The sequence below is a fragment of the Pipistrellus kuhlii genome, unplaced genomic scaffold, assembly GCF_014108245.1.
Source record: "Pipistrellus kuhlii isolate mPipKuh1 unplaced genomic scaffold, mPipKuh1.p scaffold_m20_p_2, whole genome shotgun sequence".
In the NCBI taxonomy this organism is placed as follows: Eukaryota; Metazoa; Chordata; class Mammalia; order Chiroptera; family Vespertilionidae; genus Pipistrellus; species Pipistrellus kuhlii.
Window position 1 is genome coordinate 77,692,934 of NW_023425515.1, and position 22,331 is coordinate 77,715,264.

Consider the following 22,331-nt stretch of genomic DNA (forward strand, 5'->3'; position numbering starts at 1 on the left):
TATAGTTTGTCACCTTTCCAGCAGTACTATGGAACTATCTTTATCCCCAATGTAATACAAATTTAATATCAGGACCCATTTCCTACTGAGAAAAAAAGTTAAAAGTAATACCCAGATTTAATATATTTTGTTATGCTGTCACTCAAAGTAATTGTGAAATTATTCAGTTATTTGAAATCATTTCATCATCATGTATGTTTTGAACAATTTTTAAGGATCAGAAGAGTCACAACATTTGACTGGAGTTCTAAGAACACTTCAATTTTGTGAAACTCTATTGCTCTCAATTTGATAAATTCACCCAGAACGTTTATCCACCTCTGACTCTCCCTATCAATTTAACTAAGGGTATCTGGGGCTCTCTCATTACTGACTGGATGAAGACAAAACTGATCTTCTCCCTTCCACTATTTTTCTTCTTAAAGTTCTCATTCCAGTGGAGCATTCTTCCTCAGTAAATCACATTGATGGCATTTTTAATGCTGCATTGGCAATGAAGTCTGTCCTAGACTGTTATCAGATTTTCTATTAAGTAGCTTCCAATCTCTCCCCATCTACTCTCTGCTTCTACTCTTACATTTATCTATGGGCTTCTACAACCTCCCCCTGACCTGATTCTCTGATTCAACATAATTCTCCTTTCTTTTAAGCCTCACTTTCCCCTTACTTGAATTTTTCATATCACTGCCAACCCTGTCTTTGCATGAGACTTTGACCAGGACTCCCTTTCTGCATACTCAGGTTGACACATCTCTGTTGGTCCCTTGGAACCTATAGGATTCACTCTCCTTTCTTTCCTGAAATAAATATATTTCTCAAGCCAACTAGCTTACTCAAGCAACTCTTTTAATCCTGCTTTGTTCTTGAATTATTTTCTGAGTAGAAGAAATAAAGTAATTTCACTTTGGTCAGATTCCTTGCACACTGTATCCATTCTATCCTTCAAATTATGATATTATCTAAAACACTAAGTTAAGAAAAATTTGGTCTGTATAAATTTTCATAAGATATGTGAAACCTCATGTCCAAACAGGAATTTTGGTATTGATTTAATAACTGCTAGGATGTTCAGAATAAGTATTAGAGCAAAAATGTATGTGAATTTAAATAGTCAAGTTGACACTTCCCAAATTATGTAATGATAAACTGCTTTTTAAAATACTTAATAATTGCAATTCACACATTACTTTGTAAGTAAACTTAAACTATTGAACATTAAAGTTTAAAATTGATGTTCAACATTATAATCAAAATATTAATGTAAAGAAATATATGATGTTTAAAGAAATATACAATAAAACAAAAGAAAATATTAAACCAAATATTTATTAAAAATATGTGAGTAAAATGTGATTTATACTGTTCTTTAATTTTAACAGCTATTAAAAATTCATGATCTGGATCTTACAAAGATAGTTTGTAATTGCATTAGTAAAATAAGGTCCATTCTTGAGTAATAGTAAACTCAAAATAATAGTGTCTTAAACAAGATACTGTTATAGCTCATGCAATCCAAACCAATCTAAGTCTAATATAAAAAGTTTCTTAGTCATCAAGTTTTCAGGTTCCTTTGATAACATTGTCTGTGATTCTTCACACACTTAGACCTTGAGATCAAAAGAGGCTACTTAAACGCAGCAGTCACATTAGCATTTCAACCTCTACATTTCAGCCTAAAAGAAGGAAGCAAGGATGAGGAAGGATATCCCACTAGCTAGAGTTAATCACCTGTACTCATCTGGCTGCCAGGATCTTAGGGAAATATGTTATTTACTTATTGTGTTTAGTAAATATCAGGGTCATATTACTAAGAAAGAAATTGAGAGTAGATATTGAAAGGCTCCTAGTGGTCTCTGCCACAAAGACATAAATATAAGTATTATATTTAAACACAAAATCAGTCTTCCAGTCTCCTCCATAAAAATGTAAGTACCATAACTCAAGCTAGTGTCAGAAAATGACTCCCAGGATTTGTGTGAGTCTACCAGATGACAACTGTCACCTACTGGTCTTGGAGTCATCAAGCTCTGAGTCTGAAGCAAAGGGTCCACCAATCAGAACCTGAGAACAGGGTCAAGCGGAGCCAAGGTAGGGACTTGGTGATACATTTAAGCCAGTTCTACATTTATGTGAGTAAATTTATTTCCATAATGACAAATCCACTTTTGTCAAGATTTTCAGACTTTGTTAGGCCCAATATAAAGATAGTTGTTTATACTCACAAAGGCAGTATGTGTCCATTTGTTTATTTTTAATCCTGATCGGGGTTTATATATTAAGGTGATGCTACATTTGCAAACTTACAATCAAAATATTAGTATAAAAAAAAATGCCCCATGTATTTTTCTAAGATTTTTAAAATGTTTATCTCCTGGATACGAATACTAGGTAAGTATAATGCAAGCCACAAATGTGAACCACATATGTGATTTTTTTAAATGAGATTTATTCTCTCTCGCTTTTGTTATTTTTTATTGATTTTGAGAGAGAGAGAGAGAGAGAGAGAGAGAGAGAGAGAGAGAGAGAGAGAGAGAGAGAGAACAGGGGGAGAAACATCAATCAGCCGCCTCCTGCATGCACTTCAGGGATCACATCTGCAACCTGGATGTGTGCCCTGACTGGAAATCAAATCTGCAACTTATTGACACTAAATAACTGAGCCACACTGGCCAGGCACATGTGATTTTTAAATATTATCAGTAGTCATATTTAAAAAGTAAAAATTAAAACATAAAATTGGATTCCAAAAAGGCAGCAGAACAAGTAAAAGTTACACTCATAAAGACAGCATCACAAGTGAAAGTTACACTGACACTCTCCCTGGACCAAACTGTAAATACAACTAAAATACAGAAAAATGTACTGAAGACTAGCTGGAGAAAACCCTGATAACAATGGACAGAGCATCAAGACCACATAGAGACTGGTAGGAAGTGCAGAAGCACGAAAAGCCTGGCCAGGCTCCCACAGACAGCAGCTGACGTTGTGGGGAAATTGGGGGTTCCCATTAAGAACTCTGGTGTCTAAATTCCAAGCTGGGCTACTCAGCCCAGAGTATCAGAACTGAGAAAGGTGCCCACATAACGTTTGGATGCAAAAAGCAGCAGTTGCTTTCTGCCAGTGAGAGATGGCTGGAAATGCATGCACCCTCCTGAAGGGCCAATGCACAAAATGTCATGTGCAGCCACCATGTTGGGCAGAGGGAGGATAGAATGGACTGGAACTGGGTGAGCAGAAGCCAGGTTTGGGGGCTCTGGGATTGGACCACAGAGGCAGCAACTCTGGTTTCCTGTGCTGAGTCATTCCCTCACACTGCAGAGGACACATTTCTGCTATGAAACTTAGCTATCCAAGCAGTTTTTGCCTGGGGGAAGGCAGTTGTCTCACTGTTGGAAGACCCCTCACCTCACTTTGTAGTTGATAGCTTAAGGCTAATCAAAACTGAGTATCAATGGGATTGCAGGCAAAGGCAGGTCTCTGGAGGCTTTTAGTATTTACCTAATCTAATCTGTAGTAATGGGCTAAGAAAATCGGACCCTGGTGCACATCTTTGTCCTTTCCAAAGGCACCCTGTCACAGCAGAAGGAGCAACAAGCTGTGGATTGCTGATAGCTCCAGATACTCAGAGCCAGTCACAGAGTCTGACATTGACCTGCACCAGAGATTTTGGCTCACAGCAGACCTACCTCATAAACAGACACAAATTCAAACAGGCAGCCAAAATGGGGAGACAAAAAAAAGTCCCAAATGAAAGAACAAGATAATTCTCCAGAAGAAGAGCTAAATGAAATGGAGATTAAAAAAAAAAATTTATCAGACATAAAATTCAGAATAATGATGGCAAAGATCCTCAACTCCATGATAAAAGATATAAATAACTATGAAGAATTACATTGCAGTAATAAAGAAAAGAGTGGAAGGAAAGAATACAAAGCAGATGAGAAGAAGTTAAGGATTGGATTAATGAATTAGAAGACAAGGCAGGAAAAAAATCATTCAATAAAAGAAATAAAAATTTAAAAACAGGATAATGCAGCCCCAGCTCTGCCATCTCTGGGCTTGGGGCTGCTGGGTGCCAGCTTCTGTGTGGGTTTGTGTCCCTGATTCAGGGCTTGGGGCTGCTGGTGCCAGCCTTCTGGCTGCTATGGGTGTCGCCAAGTTTGTTGGGTAATTTACATACAAATTCCTATTGGCTGGTAGGGTAGTGGAGTGATGGTCAATTTTTATCTTTCTCTTTTATTAGTGTAGATGTCAGCAATAATATTTCAGTTGTGAATGGTGGATAAATGGTGGCAATGCAGTTCTGACCCTCTCTGGTTTGGTCCTCCGCAACCTGCAGCAACACACAGCTTCTGACTGCTAGCATGGCAAGGCATCTTCACCATCTTCATTTCTGAACTAGTATTTCTCTTCTGTTCTTGGAGGCCATTGCTATTTCTGTGGCTGGAACAGTCCTGTCAATTCCTCTCTCACATCCATTGTTGCAGGAAACCACAGGGGCTTGGAGCTTTTTGGAAATATACAAACATATTCTCCACCAAAGGTTAATAAAAGAATCTTTTCTATAAATTTGATTTTGGACCCTTTTTCGCTTTTTGCCCAAATAATTTTCCTTTGGCTTATTTTTGACACCATGTGATTTTTCATGGGTGTTTGCTATCAGCATTACAAGTGAAAATTAATTTTCAAAGTAAAAAATTTTCTAGATGTAATTTATTTACAAGGTATTTCTCTTACAGGATATCATTCTACTATCACCCCTTTTTATTCAAATATTAGGAGTCTTTTGGAAACTTTACAATGCAGTCTTGATAACTTCTAATTTTAATTTTTGCACAGAAATATGAATGCTTTGGATTTATTGCATGTTAATCAATTTTACTATGAGATGAACCATCAATAAAAAATTTTAGTTAAGCCAAAACTGGTTTGGCTCAATGGATAGAGCGTCAGCTTGGGGACTGAAGGGACCCGAGTTCGATTCTGGTCAAGGGCATGTACCTTGGTTGCAGGCACATCCCCAGTAGGGGGTGTGCAAGAGGCAGCTGATTGATGACTCTCTCTCATCGATGTTTCTAACTCTCTATCTCTCTCCCTTCCTCTCTATACAAAATCAATAAAATATATTTTTAAAAAAATTTTAGTTAATATTTCAAGAACAGTTTTTGTACAGTACAATTAAATTTTCTTGAATATTCACTTATTTCAATTAACCAATTTAAATAATTTGAAATAAAGTTTATTTTTTAACTTGTCCTAGGTTATGAACAATAAATGACATTAATTAAATTTCTGCAATTAGTCTTTGAGTAACTTAACATAAACCTTGTCAGGGAGGCAAAAACACAAATTATTTATTTTTCTTTATGAAGCCAAATACATTGACATTTAATTGCAGTTAAGATATTTGATGAAAACCTCTCTTCATTTTCTTCCAATACAATTTTCAAGATACAGAGAGTTTTATTTAAAAGTCTTTTTCTTTATACCAAGCTACCTACTTGGCTGCTGCTTAATGCTGGCAGATATTACCAAATAGCCATATTACAAGAAAACTCTTTACAATAAAGTTGACTACTATTTTTCTGTCAGATTTAATATTTTAATAGCAATTTTGGTTTACACTGTAAATATTAGTGGAAGAGATTTTAAAATTTTCAAATTTCTTCTTTTTATTAAATTTATAATTATATTTGTAAAATATCTTCTTTGGCTAATTTACATATACAGATGGATCATAGGAGGTCTCAGTACCTTTTTTAGAAGACTTAATTAAATTGCTTATAAAGACATTGGCTTATTTTCAGGAAGTGGTTGGCCTTTGCTGTTTCAAGATGCCGGCCCCCAAGAGAGCAGCAAGCCATGTGGATCACAGAATTAATCATTCTTATTTAATTAGACCAATAAATAACGTATTTTGAATTCCTAATTATTTCAGAGAAAACACAACATTTTTGCTGTGGGGTCGAACCTTGGGTTCAAAATAAGACCACCAGAGGCTAATGATTAATTAAAAAAAGCAGGCAAGGATTTATTGGAAAAACTGGCCAGTACAACCTCAAGAGCACCACACACAGGTGGAGTCCACACAACCCCGCTGTTTCAGGTGTAGGCAGTCCTTTTAAAGGTCCAAACCACAAGAATTTTCCTTTGTTCTAAATTCTAAATTCTAAATTCTAAATTCTAAATTCTAAATTCTAAATTCTAAATTCTAAATTCTAAATTCTAAATTCTAAATTCTAAATTCTAAATTCTAAATTCTAAATTCTAAATTCTAAATTCTAAATTCTAAATTCTAAATTCTGAAAGCTGGGAACAGCCTGCAGGGTTGTTCCAGTCACATCTTGCTGGACATTGGAATGTGGCCCTACCTTGCGATAGCTGATAACACAGAAGCAGAGCTCAGTGGTTAGTCTCTAAAGGTTATCTACAGTTTCTATCCCTGAAGATACTGAGTCAGTGGGAATCAATCTCCTGTAGTTCTAGTCCCAGGCACAGGGAAATTGCCTTAGCCTCCAGGTCTCCACCTGGAAGCTGAGGTAACTATCCTGTATTTAATCAGGTGCAGGAGCCAGAATAGAAGGGTTAAAATTCAAACAGCAGTTTTTACCCAAGTATAGTTACTACCATATTTCAATTTTATTTTTTCAAAAATAAATTTCTATACTTTAGGCATTTAGCTACCACAATTACATTTTCTCCCAATTAGATTTGAATCTTGAACTTTGAGAGCTGGCAAGTCAAATATTTAGCATTTCTAGATTAGTATTACTTTATATTTCTAAGAATAAATTTCAAAAATACAAGACATAACCAATTAATAGCTTTAATTCTGTCCTATAGATTTTTCATGAGGAAGCAAACTTCCAAAATTTTAAGCTGCCAAATGAGTTTGGAAGAAGTTTGTAGCCATTCAAATGAAAAAATTGTCACGTTCTTCCTTAAAAATGGCTACTGAGGGGAACTGGCCTACCTATCTGTTGGGGGAAGGGCGACCAGCCCCTTCCTCCATTAACAAAATTTGGTTATCATAAGATGTTCTTTGGTAATTTTTAAACAAAACTTTAAGTAATCTTTCTGTGGGAGAGCTAATAGTTCTGCCCTCTTATGCCACCTTTGAATCTCTCCACACCAGAGGCAATTTCAGCAGTAGGGTTTCATTTCTTATTACAGATTTCAGATTCCAAATACAAATTAATATTTTAATTTGAACAAGAAACTACATTAAAGATGACCATGGCACTCTTTTTTCAACCTGATTTTAAAAAGTAAGTTTTGATATTCCAATTTATTAATAATTTTGCCTTTTGACCAAATTTTCCCCCATATTAATACGACTTAAACACAAAGCATCGCTCACACACTTATGGATCCAGGAGGTTCTGAAGCTGACATGGGCTCTATGCACAGTTAATTTTACCGCCATTCTGGTGTTTCTGCTCAAGCGAATCCTGATTTTCCATAACCTTTTGTGTCCGGTATGCTACTCGGGAAGGGGTTTTCTTGAAGATGCTTTTCATTGTTTTTTTCAGCCCCTCGCCCAAAGTTAGGAATAAATGTATTTAATCACCTGGAGTCCCATCCAGCTTTTAATTTCTTGAATTCTTAGGTTTCTTTGCTTTTTGTCTGAACTGCAGATTTTATATTTTGTTTATATTGCTGATTTATAAAAAGAAAAAATATCACCCCTTGCTGTGCTGAAAGTAAATCTCTGATACACAAATCTCCTGCAGTGTTTACTCCTTTAGTAAGCCAAACAGTCCATTTCCCAACTGACTTTTATTTCTAATGCTTTTTGGCTGGAAGGAAAATAGCCGTGCACTCCATCAGTTAATGGCCTTATAAAATAATTCTGACTTATACAAGCATAACATTTTACGGATTTTCTTCATGTGCCTTTCTTCTCATATTTAGATATCTTAAGGGAACTGCTTCTCTTATCCAATTTACCAAGAAGTTCTTTATTTAAAGCACTTTAGATTTCATTTTAAATAATTTTTTCTTCTATTGAGCATTAGATGTCATGTATAGTTCTTTCAAAATAGTCTATAAAATGGTGTTCAAACCTCCACCCCTTGGGAAGTACCACTGTTTGTACACATTTTGAGAAAAACCTGTTGGTATAAGATTATATGAACACATATTTCTTCAATTACATAATGTGCAGACTTAATCTTAGTTTCACAAAAAGGTTATTTTCATCTATAAAATGAGAATCGCAATTCTGGTGTTCTTACTGTTATCAAAGAATAAATTAGCTTACTTTGAATGAGAAAGCATTGTTTAATCTGAAATAATTTTTAATCTCTGCACATATTTTTAGTTAGTAAAATGACATTTTTGTATAGTAAGAAACAACTGGCAATGGATTTACATGAGGTTTTTATATTTGTGAGTTTTCATTGTTGCACATTTAAAAACACTTGGCTTTTTAAAAATATGTGTTTTTTTTTTTTTTATTGACTTCAGAAAGAAAGGGAGAGGGAGAGAGAAACAGAAACATCAAAATGAGAATCATTGATTAGCTGCCTCCTTCACGCCCCTCACCGGGGTTGGAGCCTGAAGTCCAGGCATGTGCTCTGACTGGGAGTTAACCCATGACCTCCTGGTTTATAGGTCAATGCCAATCACTGAGCTACACAGACCAGGCAATACTTGGCATTTTAGTGCTGATTCATTCAATCATTCAAAGCACTCACTCTCTCTCCCTCTCTTTGTCTCTCTCCCTCTTTTTCTCTCTCCCTCTCTCTTATCTTCACTTGAGAATATTTTTAGTTGATTTTGGACAGAGAGAGAAACATTGATCCATTACCTCCCATAGTGGCCCAACCAGGGACTGAACCTGCAACATAGGTATGTGCCCTGACCAGGAATCAAACCTGCAACCTTTTGAGGTTTACACCCCAACCAACGGAACTACCCAGAACTTAAGCAAGGTACATTATTTGAGTCAATCATACATATAATACCCTTTCCATTCACTCTTCTTTAAGCCCCAAAAGGCAGGAAACATGAAGGGGTTCTTTTCACTTCAAAATGTCTAGAACATACATGTGGAAAGAACCCCTTCATGTTTCCTGCCTTTTGGGGGCTTAAAGAAGAGTGAATGGGAAGGGTATTATATGTATGATTGACTCAATAATGGTTTAACTAAGTTTTCCATAAAGAAAAACTACACAGTGCTATGAGAAAAAGTAATAAAGGCACCAACTTGAAAGTGACACTTTAGCTGAGATAATGAGTCCAAGACAATAAGAAGCAAGAGTGCTTCTGTCAAAAGAAATGGCATGTGTGAAGGGCCAGGGTGAAGAAAGAACATAAAATAATTGAGAAATTGAAAGAAAGGTCATGCTATTGAAATGTATTAAGTCCTAGAAGTATTGTAAGATAAAGATATGATCCTATCCTCTAAAGCTAAATGTCTTGTTCCAGTGATTTTTCCAATTGTATTTTTTTTTTTTTTTTTTTTTTAGTTACTCCTTATATCTCAACCTCTAAGTAAATTCACTGGTCAGTGCACTCTGCATACATATACCGTATTTTCCAGCGTATAAGACGACCCCCTAATTTTACAGTTAAAACATAGGTTTAGGCCGATATTCGCTGTATAAGACTACCCCCCACTTCCGAGGCAACACCAGTTCTTTTTTTTAATTAAATCTTTAATGAATGACATTTTTTCGAACATACCGTAATATACCGTACATTGATATGATAAATGGAAGGTCTCTTCACAAATGCCAATGCCATGAACTTGACCGAGAAACAAGAAATCCAAAAGAGAACATTAACAATGATGGCATCATCTGGAAAGAAAATTACATGAAGAACTTGCAGAAAACGCTTGTTTGTGACTGGGATGATAAGAGGTTTTTCTAGGCAGAGGAGCATTGTGAGCTTAAAATCCTTCAAAATCCTCATCATGTTCTTCTTCTGACATCATAAGTTCATCAATGACCTCTTGTGGTACATTTGTAAGACAGTCATCATATGGATCAAATTCTGAATCAGATGGTGTGGTTTCAGCTTCGGCTTCCCCTTCATCTTGCCACAAGAAGTCATCCTCCATATCATCCAAAGAATCTGATATGCCACACTTCTTGAAAGACCTGATTACTGTTTCTTCAGTAATATCATTCCATGCTTTTATGACAAAGTTACACAAAACATCCAATTGTGGCACACGCATGTTTCCTCCTTTTGTGAATAACTTTTCACCTCTAACCATCCACTCATTCCACTGTTCTCTAATGCGATCTTTAAATGGCTTGTTTAGGCACACATCCAGTGGCTGTACCAATGATGTCAATCCTCCAGGAATAACTGCCACATCTGTGTTTATTCTTGCCAGCCTGTTCTTTGTGCTGGTAGTTAAATGAGCCCTGAGCATATCCCACACCAGTAGGCTATGTTCTTGACGAAGTCCACCTGGTCGCCTACTCCATACATTATCAAGCCATAGCTTTACCCCTTCTTCATCCATCCATCCTTTTTCATTCACATGTACAAAAACTCAATAGGGAACTTGATTTTCGGCATTGTTTTTCTTTTAAAAATAATCATTGGTCTTAGTTTGGCACCATCAGCTGTACATGCTAGTACCACTGTAAAACTGGACTTCTCATGTCCTGTTGTTTTAATTAACACTGTTTTTGCACCTTTTGGATTAACAGTTTTATTTCCAATCATATCGAAATTCATAGGAGTTTCATCCATATTTCCGATCTGACTTAATGCATAGCCATGTTTCTTGTGCTGTTGTATTACATATTGATGGAAAAGACTTACTTTGCAGTCAAGATCTGAAGGTAATTTTTGTGCCATTTTGGTCTTTTGCCTCAGTACCAGATTGTGCCTTTCCAAGAACCTAGTACTCCAGGATACAGTGGCCTTAAATCCTTTGCTGTTATCTGGGTTAGATTTGGCCCACTGAAGTGCAAACATACGTATTTTGTTTCGTGTCACTACATAACCATTTTGATGATGCTTAAGAACCATGTCTGCTACATGCTTTTCGAGTTCTGGCCAATAAGAGGTGCCTCTTCTTAATGCACACTTACTCCTTGGCATACTCTTTAATGCATCTTCATTTGCTTTCCAGTCTCGGACCATCTTTTTTGTTATTCCATATTGTTTTGCCGCAGCACAGTTATTGTGTTCCTTGGCAAAGTTTACAACTTTCAGTTTGAAACTGGCTTCAAATTTTCTTCTTCTTGCTGGAGCCATGATGGGTTCTTTTCTACCAGCCATTTGTTGTACACCCACTAATCTTTTAGGCCAGGGTTATACAGTACTGTAGCTTCAGCTACACACAGAATGTTCTATTACGGACACTTTTAACTCACTGTATGTGTCCTGATACAGCAGCTTTGGCTACACAGAACATTCCTGTGCTGCAACTGTATGTACCACGGTGAGCCAATCACAACAAGCAAAGGTTCAAAGGTTATAATAGACCGCCTCTCTGACTCTGGCCAATCTGAGCAGGCATTTTACTAGAACACAGTGTAGCTTTGGGTACAGAATATGTATAATTTGCATGCATAAAAAGCCTGTTTGGATTGGCTGAGTTAGAGAGGCGGTCCGAGCAGCCTTGCAGTGATTGATGCGGGATCGAGTTGGAAAATTCGTTTAGCGGCATATGGAGACATTTTTTGGGATATACTCGGTGTATAAGACGACCCCCGATTTTTCAGTTCACTTCGTTTCAAAAGTCGTCTTATACGCCGGAAAATACGGTAAATAAAGCTCATCTTCCCATACAGCTGCTATTACTCACCCAAGCATTCTCAATTATTTTCTCTGCCCTAAGCACTGTTCACCTCATAGGGAGCAAAACCCTTCACAAAATTTGAGCCAGACCCAGAGCAGTACACAGAAGAAGCATTCTGATACCTGTCCCTCTCCCTAGCCCTCCTATTGCCTTATTGCTCTCTTAATCTTTCATCCTCCAAAATTCTAACTATAGGAGACTTTCTGTCCCCTGCCTGTAGAAAAAAAATATGCCATTCATAACAGCAAAGATAATTAACCCATTTATCAGAATTAGTCTCCTATGCACAGATTACAATGTCATTGAGAAAGATAAGCAACTTTGTGATGTAAGCTTAAGCCTCAAAGCTCTCCTCTCACCAAAATCCCTGGATTCTACCAGACTGGTTCTTTGGCAACATTGTGGACTGATTAACCCTCCATTCCTCATATCTTTAGATCCTTTGCTCACTCTGAATGAATAAACCTCAATAATCTGTTCTCATTTTTCTCCTCACTGTCTGCTCTTTCTTTCTAACTAAGTAGACCATATGATTTTGTCCCATCTCTAACTCTTTTCATTCCCTCATTAGAAAACTACCTACTTCCTCACCCTTCCCTCAGAACACCGTCTCCACCTACTGACCTTAAGTAAGACCCGGCCCTTTACTGGGACTGCAACTTCACATTCTCAAGTACAAACTACTCATTCTCTAGACACCTCTCCTGTCGGGGAGAGTGACATCAGCACACTGAGATGGAGAGATCCACACTCCTCCACCTTTTTACATGGCAGACCTTTGCCACCTTTAGCTGGCTCGACCCCTAGACAAGGCTCCTTTAGTATTAGCTTCTGTATGTTGCTCCCACATTTCCTCACCCCAAACCCTGCAATCATTATGGATTATCTCTTGTCCAGGAAGCCAACAGATTTAAAATTTTAGCCTCTGACTTTTCTGCTTGCTCAAAGTTGCATAGACAGATGAACAAGAACAGACCCAGAGATAAGGATCCGTGGGTCAGACTGTTGGACCTCAGAGGGAGGGTGGGGATAAAAGAAAGAGATCAACCAAAGGACTTGGGTGCATACATATGAGCCTAATCAGTGGTCAAGGACAACAGGGTGTGGGAGCATGAAGGGGAAGGGGTGGGGGATTGGAATGGGGGGTTGAGGACAAATATGTGATACCTTAATCAATAAAGAAATTAATTTTTTTTAAAGTTACTGGCTTTCACACTTCCTCCTATGTGTTAATCCCTCTTGGAGCCGCTTCTTTCTCCATTCAGCTTGAATCCCACGGTCTACAACCTCAACTATTCTTTTTTCAAAGTCCACAACTTCCTTCACTCACTGTCTTTCTTTCAAACCTACCTAGAGAATCTTAACCCTTAATAAATTCAAATTCACCGAGCTTGATGGATAGAAATAAAGAAGAATTTTACAATTGTTCAGTTTTGGACACTTCTAGCTTCATAGTACCAAGCTCTTAACAACACCCCGCCACTATATTATCTTTCTCTGATCTACATACATCCCCATTTTCCTAGGCAATTATTCTAAGTTCTCCTAGTTTCTCAACACTCCATCCACTTCTCTAGTTCAGCATGTAACTTTGCCTCCTGCTTCAAAACAAACTTAAAGCCATCAGAAGAGAACTGCCAATTTACAATCTTACTTGCCTCTGTGCCTGTCAGTTGCTATGGCATCTCTGTGGCCTGCTCTCCCTTTCCCCCTGTGCACTCCAGGATCTTGCCCCATCAACTATTTCTTCTCCTGCATTGCTAACACATAAAAAGCTTTATTCTATTCACATTTCCCACTAGCCTTCCCCTCTCTTACCCATTCACTTTATAACAAAAAGTATTAAATTCTCATTCTTTGCTGACCATCTTCAATTCTTGACATATTATTTATTTGTTTGTGTGTGTGTTTCTAAATCACAGCAGTCTTTATATATATATATATATATATATATATATATATATATATATATATATATATATTTTTTTTTTTTACAGAGAGGAAGGGAGAGGGATAGAGAGTTAGAAACATTGATGAGAGAGAATCATTGATCAGCTGCCTCCTGTACACTCCCCATTGGGGATGTGCCCGCAATCAATGTACTTGCCCTTAACAGTAATCGAACCCGGGACCTTTCAATCTGCAGGCTGATGCTCTATCCACTGAGCCAAACCCGTTTCATCTAGATCACAGCAGTCTTATTCTTACCTGCAACACTCCCAATTTCTTAAAACTGTTCTCTCAAAATTCACATGATTCTCTTGGCCCATGATCAAGTGGAAACTTTTTAGGTCTTAATCTACTTCTATCTGGGAAGCATTTGATTATGTTTTCTTATCATACTCATTTTTGTTGACTTGTATAACATGATGCTGTCCTGAGTGCTTTAATTTTATTTTTCTTTTAAGTAATTGATTACTTTTGTGTGTGTGTGTGTGTGTGTGTGTGTGTGTGTGTGTGTGGATTGATTTTATTTTTATTTTTTTAAATAAATCCTTATTGTTAAGATCATTACAGTTGTTCCTTCTTTTTCCCCCATAGCTCTCCTTCACCTAGTACCCACCTCACCCTCTGCCCTTACCCCACCCACTGTCCTCATCCATAGATGTACAATTTTTGTCCATTCTCTTCCCACACCTTCCACACTCTCTTCCCCCTGAGAATTGTCAGTCCACTTCCTTTCTATGCCTCTGATTCTATTATATTCACCAGTTTATTCTGTTCATTAGAATTTTTATTCACTTGATTTTTATATTCACTTGTTGATAGATATGCATTTGTTGTCACTTTGTTGTTCACAATTTTTATCTTTATCTTTATCATCTTCTTCCTCTTCTTAAAGAATGTCCTTCAGCATTGCATATAATACTGATTTGGTGGTGATGAACTCCTTTAGCTTTTTATTATCTGTGAAGCTCTTTATCTCACTTTTAATTTTAAATGATAGCTTTGCTGGGTAGAGTAATCTTGGTTGTAGGTTCTTGCTATTCATCACTTTGAATATCTCTTGCCACTCCCTTCTGGCCTGCATAGTTTCTGTTGAGAAATCAGCTGGCATTCATATGGGTACTCCCTTGTAGATAACTATTTTTCTCTTGCTGCTTTTAATATTCTCCCTTTATATTTTGCCCTTGGCATTTTAATTATAATGTGTCTTGGTATGCTTTTCTTTGCATTCCTTTTGTTTGGGGTTCTCTGCACTTCCTGGACTTGTAAGTCTATTTCTTTCACCGGAGAGGGGAAGTTTTCTATCATTATTTCTTCAAATAGGTCTTCAGTATCTTTCTCTTTTCTTCTGGTATCCCCATAATTTGGATGTTGGTATGCTTGAAGTTGCCCCACAGGCTCCTTACATTACCTTCATATTTTTGGATTCTTTGTTCTTTTTGCTTTTCCAGTTGGGTGTTTTTTGCTTCTTTGTATTTCAAATCTTTGTCTTGAATCTTGGGATCCTCTTGTCTTCTGTTGGATTTCTGTATATTATTCTTTTTTATTTTTTAAAAAATATTTTATTGATTTTTTACAGAGAGGAAGAAAGAGGGATAGTGAGAAACATCAATGGTAAAGAAACATCGATCAGCTGCCTCCTGCATACCTCCTACTGGGGATATGCCTGCAACCAAGGTACATGCCCTTGACCAGAATTCAGTCTGCAGGCCAATGCTCTATCCATTAAGCCAAACTAGTAGGGATGTATATTATTCTTCATTTCAGTCAGTGTATGCTTACTTTCTAGTTGGTCTTTTTTCATATCCTTGAGGGTCTCACTATATTTCTCAGAGGTTTCTAGAAAATTCTTGAGTAATCATAACTTTGGTTTTAACTCTATATCCAGTAGTTTGTTTTCCTCAATTTCTTTCATTTATGACCTGTTTCTTTGTCTTTGCATTTTGGCTGCTTCCCTGTGTTGATAGAGTGGCTTTGTGTGCTAGGTGTTTTATAGAGCCCAATGGCTCAACCACCCTAATTACCTGAGGAGGACACCCTTGGTGCACCCCTTTGTGGGCTTTGTGCCTAGTCTTGTAGTTAAGCCTTGATTGCTGTTGGTATCACTGGGAGGAATTGACCTCCAAGCCAACTGGCTGTGAGGATCAGTTGTGTCTACGATGAGAGAACTTTTGTGCTGGAGACACCCTTATGGGGCAAGACTTGCTTCAGTGGGGTTTTGGCGCTCACTGAGTCTGCCCCTTATGTGTGTCTCTTATGGATGTGAAGAGTTGTAATCTGGATGGTTTCATTCTGACCACTGGGTACACTGGTTCTTGAATCTCCAAGAAGGTGCAAAGTCAGCCACTGCCTGAGGCCACCCAGCAGGAGCTACAGAGAGATCTTCAGATTCTTCCTCTTTGTTTGGGGTTTGGAGATGCCCAGATGAGGCTCAGCTGTGAAGCAATGCAAGCTCCTGTCCAGCTTTGGGTCTTCTTTTGGAGGCTTTGGAGCTCTCTGACCTAGCTGCAGTATGTTAGGTTTTAGATAGCAAAGGGCCAGCCATTCATATGCAAAAGCCTCTGCACACAGCTTGGGTGGGGTTGTAAACTGGGTGGGGTCTCAGGGAATCACCAGGGTGGAGCAAACAGCAATGGCTTCCTGTCAGCCCTGCCCCGAAGAGGTGCCCGGGTCTCTGTGTTCCATGGCACTGAGCAGGAACAATGATTGCTGCAAGCACCTCTGAGAGAAATCCATCCTTGTGTTCTGACTGTCTACCTGACAGTCCAGTTTCTCCCTGTATGAGTCTGGGTCCCCGGACTCTCACTCAGAACTTGAGTTCAGAGCAGTTGGGAGCTTGTATCTCCCTCCTGATTGAAAAAGACAGCAGTGTACTCAGTTGCCAGCTCTTTTCCGTGCGCACCTTTGTACCTCTGAACTTCACTTCTGCACCTCTGCACCTCCTCCCAGTCTCAGTATGCTTTTCTCTTTTCTTCTAATTGTATAAATTCCACTCAGCTAGCCTTCCTGTGGTTCTGGATGATATCCATTTTGTCTTTTAGTTGTAGTTTTGAAGAGGTTGTGTGAGGCAGCAAGTTCAGGTATTTGCCTATGTCACCATCTTGGTTCATGAGTAATTGATTAATCTTGCAAATTTTTTTCCTCACTCACTACTTCTTGTAAATCAAATAAATATCTATAGATCAATATTCAATAAATATATAATTATTCATATTTTGTCTTCTTAAATTTATTTTTATTTATTCTTTGTTCAATTCATTATGTGTTATTTTAGCCTCTGGTATTTAACATGAAAATTACATATTTTTAGTCATCCAGCTTGCACTTTAAGGCCATATGTTTCCCTCAGAGTGCTCCCTACACAGGCTGTGATAAGTGGTATATTAATTGATATACTGTAATAAGTATTCTTTATTTCCGGTTTTATTTTCTCTTTAGCTCATGGGTTAAGTAAGAGGATATTTTGTAAGTTTCCCAAACATATGGGAAGGGTAACTATTTTTATTTCTATGACTAAAATAGAATTAATTTTAAATGTAGTCTCTTATTTTCTTCCTATTTCCCTAATAGCTTCTTTTTAGCTTCATTTGTAACTACTTCTTCATCTCTTGATTTCATATATTCTCTCATTGAAAAGTTTGGTCCTCAGCATGCCTCTATCTGTAGACTTGCCCTGAGCAATATACTCATTGCTATAGTTCCAATAAATATTTTCAAATGAATGACTCTTTAATATGTTCAACTTTAAGATGACATAAAAATTTCTAGACAGACAGATTGATAGTATTTTCGTTTTCGAGCAGTATTTATTCAAGAATTTAAATATAGAAATATAACATTAATTTTAATTCTTATTTTGATAGCACACTTTTAAAAGATAACCTAATAATTTCTTTAAATATTTAAGATATGAACCCCTAAATAAAATGGTAAACTTAACATCTACATTTAACAATAAGCTATTGTTAATAAGAATAATTTGGCTGTAACTTTTTGAAATAGTGTTGTGCTATTACTTCCTGTCACATAAATGTAGAGTCTGATATTATTATCAACATGCAAGTAAACATTTTTAAAATCCAATAATATTTTCCCACATTTTTTGCATGAACTACTAAATGCAAAATTGTGATTACTATAAACTATGTGACACAGCACATGAATGAAAACAAACTTTGCATATAAACTAGGCATTAAATCACTTTTCTCAAAATATTGTGCAGGGAAATCTCAAATTAACTAGGATAATTTTTTTTAAAATATAGATTTCTGCCAAAACCGGTTTGGCTCAGTGGTAGAGTGTCAATCTGTGGACTGAAGGGTCCCAGGTTTGATTCTGGTCAAGGGCATGTACATTGGTTGCGGGCACATCCCTGGTGGGGGTATGCAAGAGGCAGCTGGCCGATGTTTCTCTCTCATCGATGTTTCTGGCTCTCTATCTCTCTCCCTCTCTGTAAAATATCAATAAAATATATTTTTAAAAAACTATATATATATATATATATATATATATATATATATATATATATATATTTCTGCATGCCACCAGGATTAATATAACAGAAATATCAGAAGATAGAGCCCTAACTCGGCTTGGCTCCGGACTGAAGAGTTCTGGGTTTGATTTCAGTCAAGGGCACATGCCTGGGTTGTGTGCTTGATCACCACTGGGGGGAGTGCAGGAGGCTGCAGATGGATAAATTCTCTTTCACCATTGATGTTTCTATCTCTCTCTCCTTCTCACTTCCTCTCTGAAATCAATAAAAATATATTTTTTTTTAAAAAAAGATGAAGCCAAGACTATACATTGTATAAACTTCACAGACACTCCTGTGCATTCTTAATGTGAAAATCACTATAATAAATAAATTATAATCTAGTGGAATAACTGTAGTTGTGTATAATGTTTCCAGAACTTGCACTGTTCAAGTTCTCAATGGCTTTACAACTCTATGTTGTAAGAAGAAAATGTATGCATTTATCAGTAAAAGTAGATTTCTATAGTGATTTTTCTTTCTTTTAATATATTTATTTACCATTTGCATTTTTCTGCTAAAGATGAATGCCAAAATGTTCAATTTTTAGTATAAAAATCTAAATAGGTTTTTTTCTTCACTTAAAAGTTTTTTAATTGGGGGACATTGGTTAATAAAATTATGTAGTTTTTCAGATGTATAATTCTGTGATAATTAATCTATATATTGTGTTGCATGGGCATCACCCCAAGACAAGTTTCCTTCCATCACCATTTGTCTCCTTATAACCCGTAGAAGAGGGTATAGGTTTTTATAGTTTCAAGAATAGAAATAAGATTTTATAAAAGATAGAATATTATAGGAAAATCTTGACATCAAAAAATGACAATTCTTTCTGAGTGCTTAGAGTTTGTTTCAGTGATATCTCTGGGTCTATTTGTAGAGTTGCATCACCTCCCCTTTTTGACATATGTGAACATCATTACAGATGCACAGGAGATGGTAAAAAAAAAAAATAGTGCTAAGGCCAAAGGTAAACATTACTTTAAACAATTACATGATCCATGAAACAAAAAGAAAAAAATGCCACTAAAAAATAATTTATAATTCTGGTGCTTTCCAAATTCTATGTGCATAAAAATAAAAATAAACTAGAAACTGATTATCTTAGAAAGAGGAAGGCAGGATTGGATTTCACATGTCTAACAAGCTCTCAGGTGAGGCCACACTTTGAGTGACAACAGTTGGCTTATGTTGATTAAAAATAATTCACTTCTCCTAATAATAATGGCTTTTATTTTAAACATATTTTTAATTCTTCCCATTCAATAAGATCAACAGCATAGAATCTTTGATTAAAAGAGAAAAAATGTATATGTTGGGTATTTTTTAAGTTTTTTGTTGATTTAGAAAATCTTGTTTACAGCTTTATCTTCTACAAAAAGATGCCTTTTCTCATCACATAAACTCTTAATGAAATTCTGAACTCAGCAATGAATAATAGTATAATATTACTAGGATCAAATACTTTAGGAATGAGAACACATAATTTTTTTTAGATAATTTTGCCTGGAAAGAATAATGTTTTCTAATAGTGAAATTAGAGAAAATGCATAGAAATGGTTAATAAATATCTTAAAATTCAAATAAAGATTAAATATTTTAAAAATTGATTTCTAAAAAGTTATCTCAATTCCTAATAAGCATTACCCCTTCAATATAAAAATGTAAGGTAAAAGCATCAATATTGAGCAGTTTGGGAGGTTGAATTTTATCCTGTGGGTGAAAAAGGGGCCACATCCTAAACCTAAACATACTCAGGGAGGCCTGCATGACAAGCCTTACAAACTCAAGGACCTAAAGTAACTGCACAGAATGGTCTGAAATTAATATTTCTTAACTAAAAGCAAGTCATGGCAACTAGTCCTATCCTAGGCCAATATCTTCCTTGACAAAAGTCAATCTTTACCTTAACTAAGCCTGCCTATTTTTGTGGGGGTTTTGCATCCATGATAATATATTGTACCTTTGTAATGTCAGGGTAATCCTCTTGTCCAGATCCCTCAAGGAACAACCTTCTACCAGAATCAAAGACCACAGAACTGCTCATCGTTATCTTATTCTCCACATACCATCTCTATGTACTATAAGTGTTAATTGTTAAGTATTCTATACCCATTACTTTCTATCCAATCTCAGAGATTTCCCAGCTTCTCCCAAACCTAACACCAATGGGGTTCTCTGACCACTTTCAGCCTTCTCCTTTGATCATCAGGTATAAAATAAGGAGCAAAGCTGCCATTCTCTCAATCCATTGAGATTCTGCAATTGTCATCAGTTTGGCTCAAATAAACTCATAAAAATTTGTACAGGTTTGGATATTTTTTTATGTCAATAATTCCAAATGGACAAAAGTGAATAACAAATGGGAGTGTTCAGATTAGAGTATAGTTTAGGTTATTGTGAGAACTGAAATCCCAGAGTTTCCAAATACAGTAGCTGGGGCTTGGGTTTAAGTAATGGGGGTGGGGAAGGGCGGGGAAAGAAGGTGTTAGGGGGATGAGAGAGAGACAAAGAATTGACTATTATTCAGACTAATGACACTTTTAAATGGTAAAGACACGGAAAACCCTGCAATGCTGACTCATAAGCATACATTTGTTTCAGGCTTCCAAGGTATTTAGGTATGCAACTCCCATTAACATTAACAGAAGACAGAAATTCTATCTCTAATTTCCATCTTGGCAGTCTGGAAACAAACCCCATAATTTGGAGGATTTGAAGCTTTAAGCAAGCTACAGTGTGATCAAGAATTGCATATGATGAAATGGAAATGATGGAAAAATTCCTTATCCTTAATTTTAAATGACCTTGTGTTTCACGAAGCATCTCAGGCACAAATTCAAATAAAGAACAGTTGCACTGCTGAGTAGCCTTTTTTCTTAAACATGAGAACCACAGCCCCACTGCCCTTCTCTATTAAAAGTAGAGTTCAGCTCCTTGAAATGCCACTTTCAAACCTGTTTTTCTGAATTATGCAATTTTGTCAGGAAAACAGTTCAATCAGAACTTACGGTGGAGCGTGGACTATAATGATTAAAAAGGATTTGCAATACTTTTCCTTGATATGGAAAAGCTACATGTATGCAAATACCACTGATTCACTTCTAGCATCATTACATATTTTAATTGATATATCTGGGTCTGTTTGTAGAGTTGCATCACCTCTCCTTTTTGACATATGTGAATATCATTACAGATGCACAGGAGTTGGTAAAAAAATATATATATATATATAGTGCTAAAGCCAAAGATAATGTTACTTTACACAATTACATGATTCATGAAACAAAAAAAGAAAAAATGCCACTAAAAATAATTTATGATTCTGGTTCCCTTAATGCCCTTGTTTAAAAACAAATAAAGAGTCCGACCAAGGTCACCAAGTGGTTGAGCATCAACCTATGAACCAGCAGATCATGGTTCAATTCCCCTTCAGGGCATATGCCTGGGTTGCCTGCTCAATCTCCTATTATGCAGGAGGTAGCCTATCAATGATTTTATCTCATCATTAATGTTTCTCTCTCTCTCTCCCTCTCCCTTCCTTTCTGAAATAAATAAAGGATTATATATTTAAAAAGAGAAGAAAGAAACTAAAGACAACTCACTAGTGTGAAGAATAGAGAGTGTCTGGAAGTTGAATTAGTGCCACCTACATAAGATTGAAGAACAAAGTGACATAACATATTTGTAACTTCACAAAGATGCTTTTTTGAGCACAAATGAAATCCCAACATGGAATATTAAAGTACAGCAAAGAGATGTTTCAGGAAGAAAGTGGTATAACCTGTGCACTGCTGAGATTTTGCCAAATGCAGGAGCTTTTTCTCACTCATCATCTTTATCAAATTGTCATATCCTTTTTCGACTCATTCCTCACTCTCACCACAGGTAGATAATGTATTTTTGTCTCTGAATGTAGCCACTCCTTTGTTTTTCCTTGTTGCCTTTCTCCCTGTAGAGGTGACATACAGCCTTCGAAACAGTCATTGGTGCTGTGGCTGCTCTTGATTAGGAGCAGGTTAGAGGTGTTGCACTGCTCACTTCCCTCAGGCTAATCTGGCAATTTCTCTGAC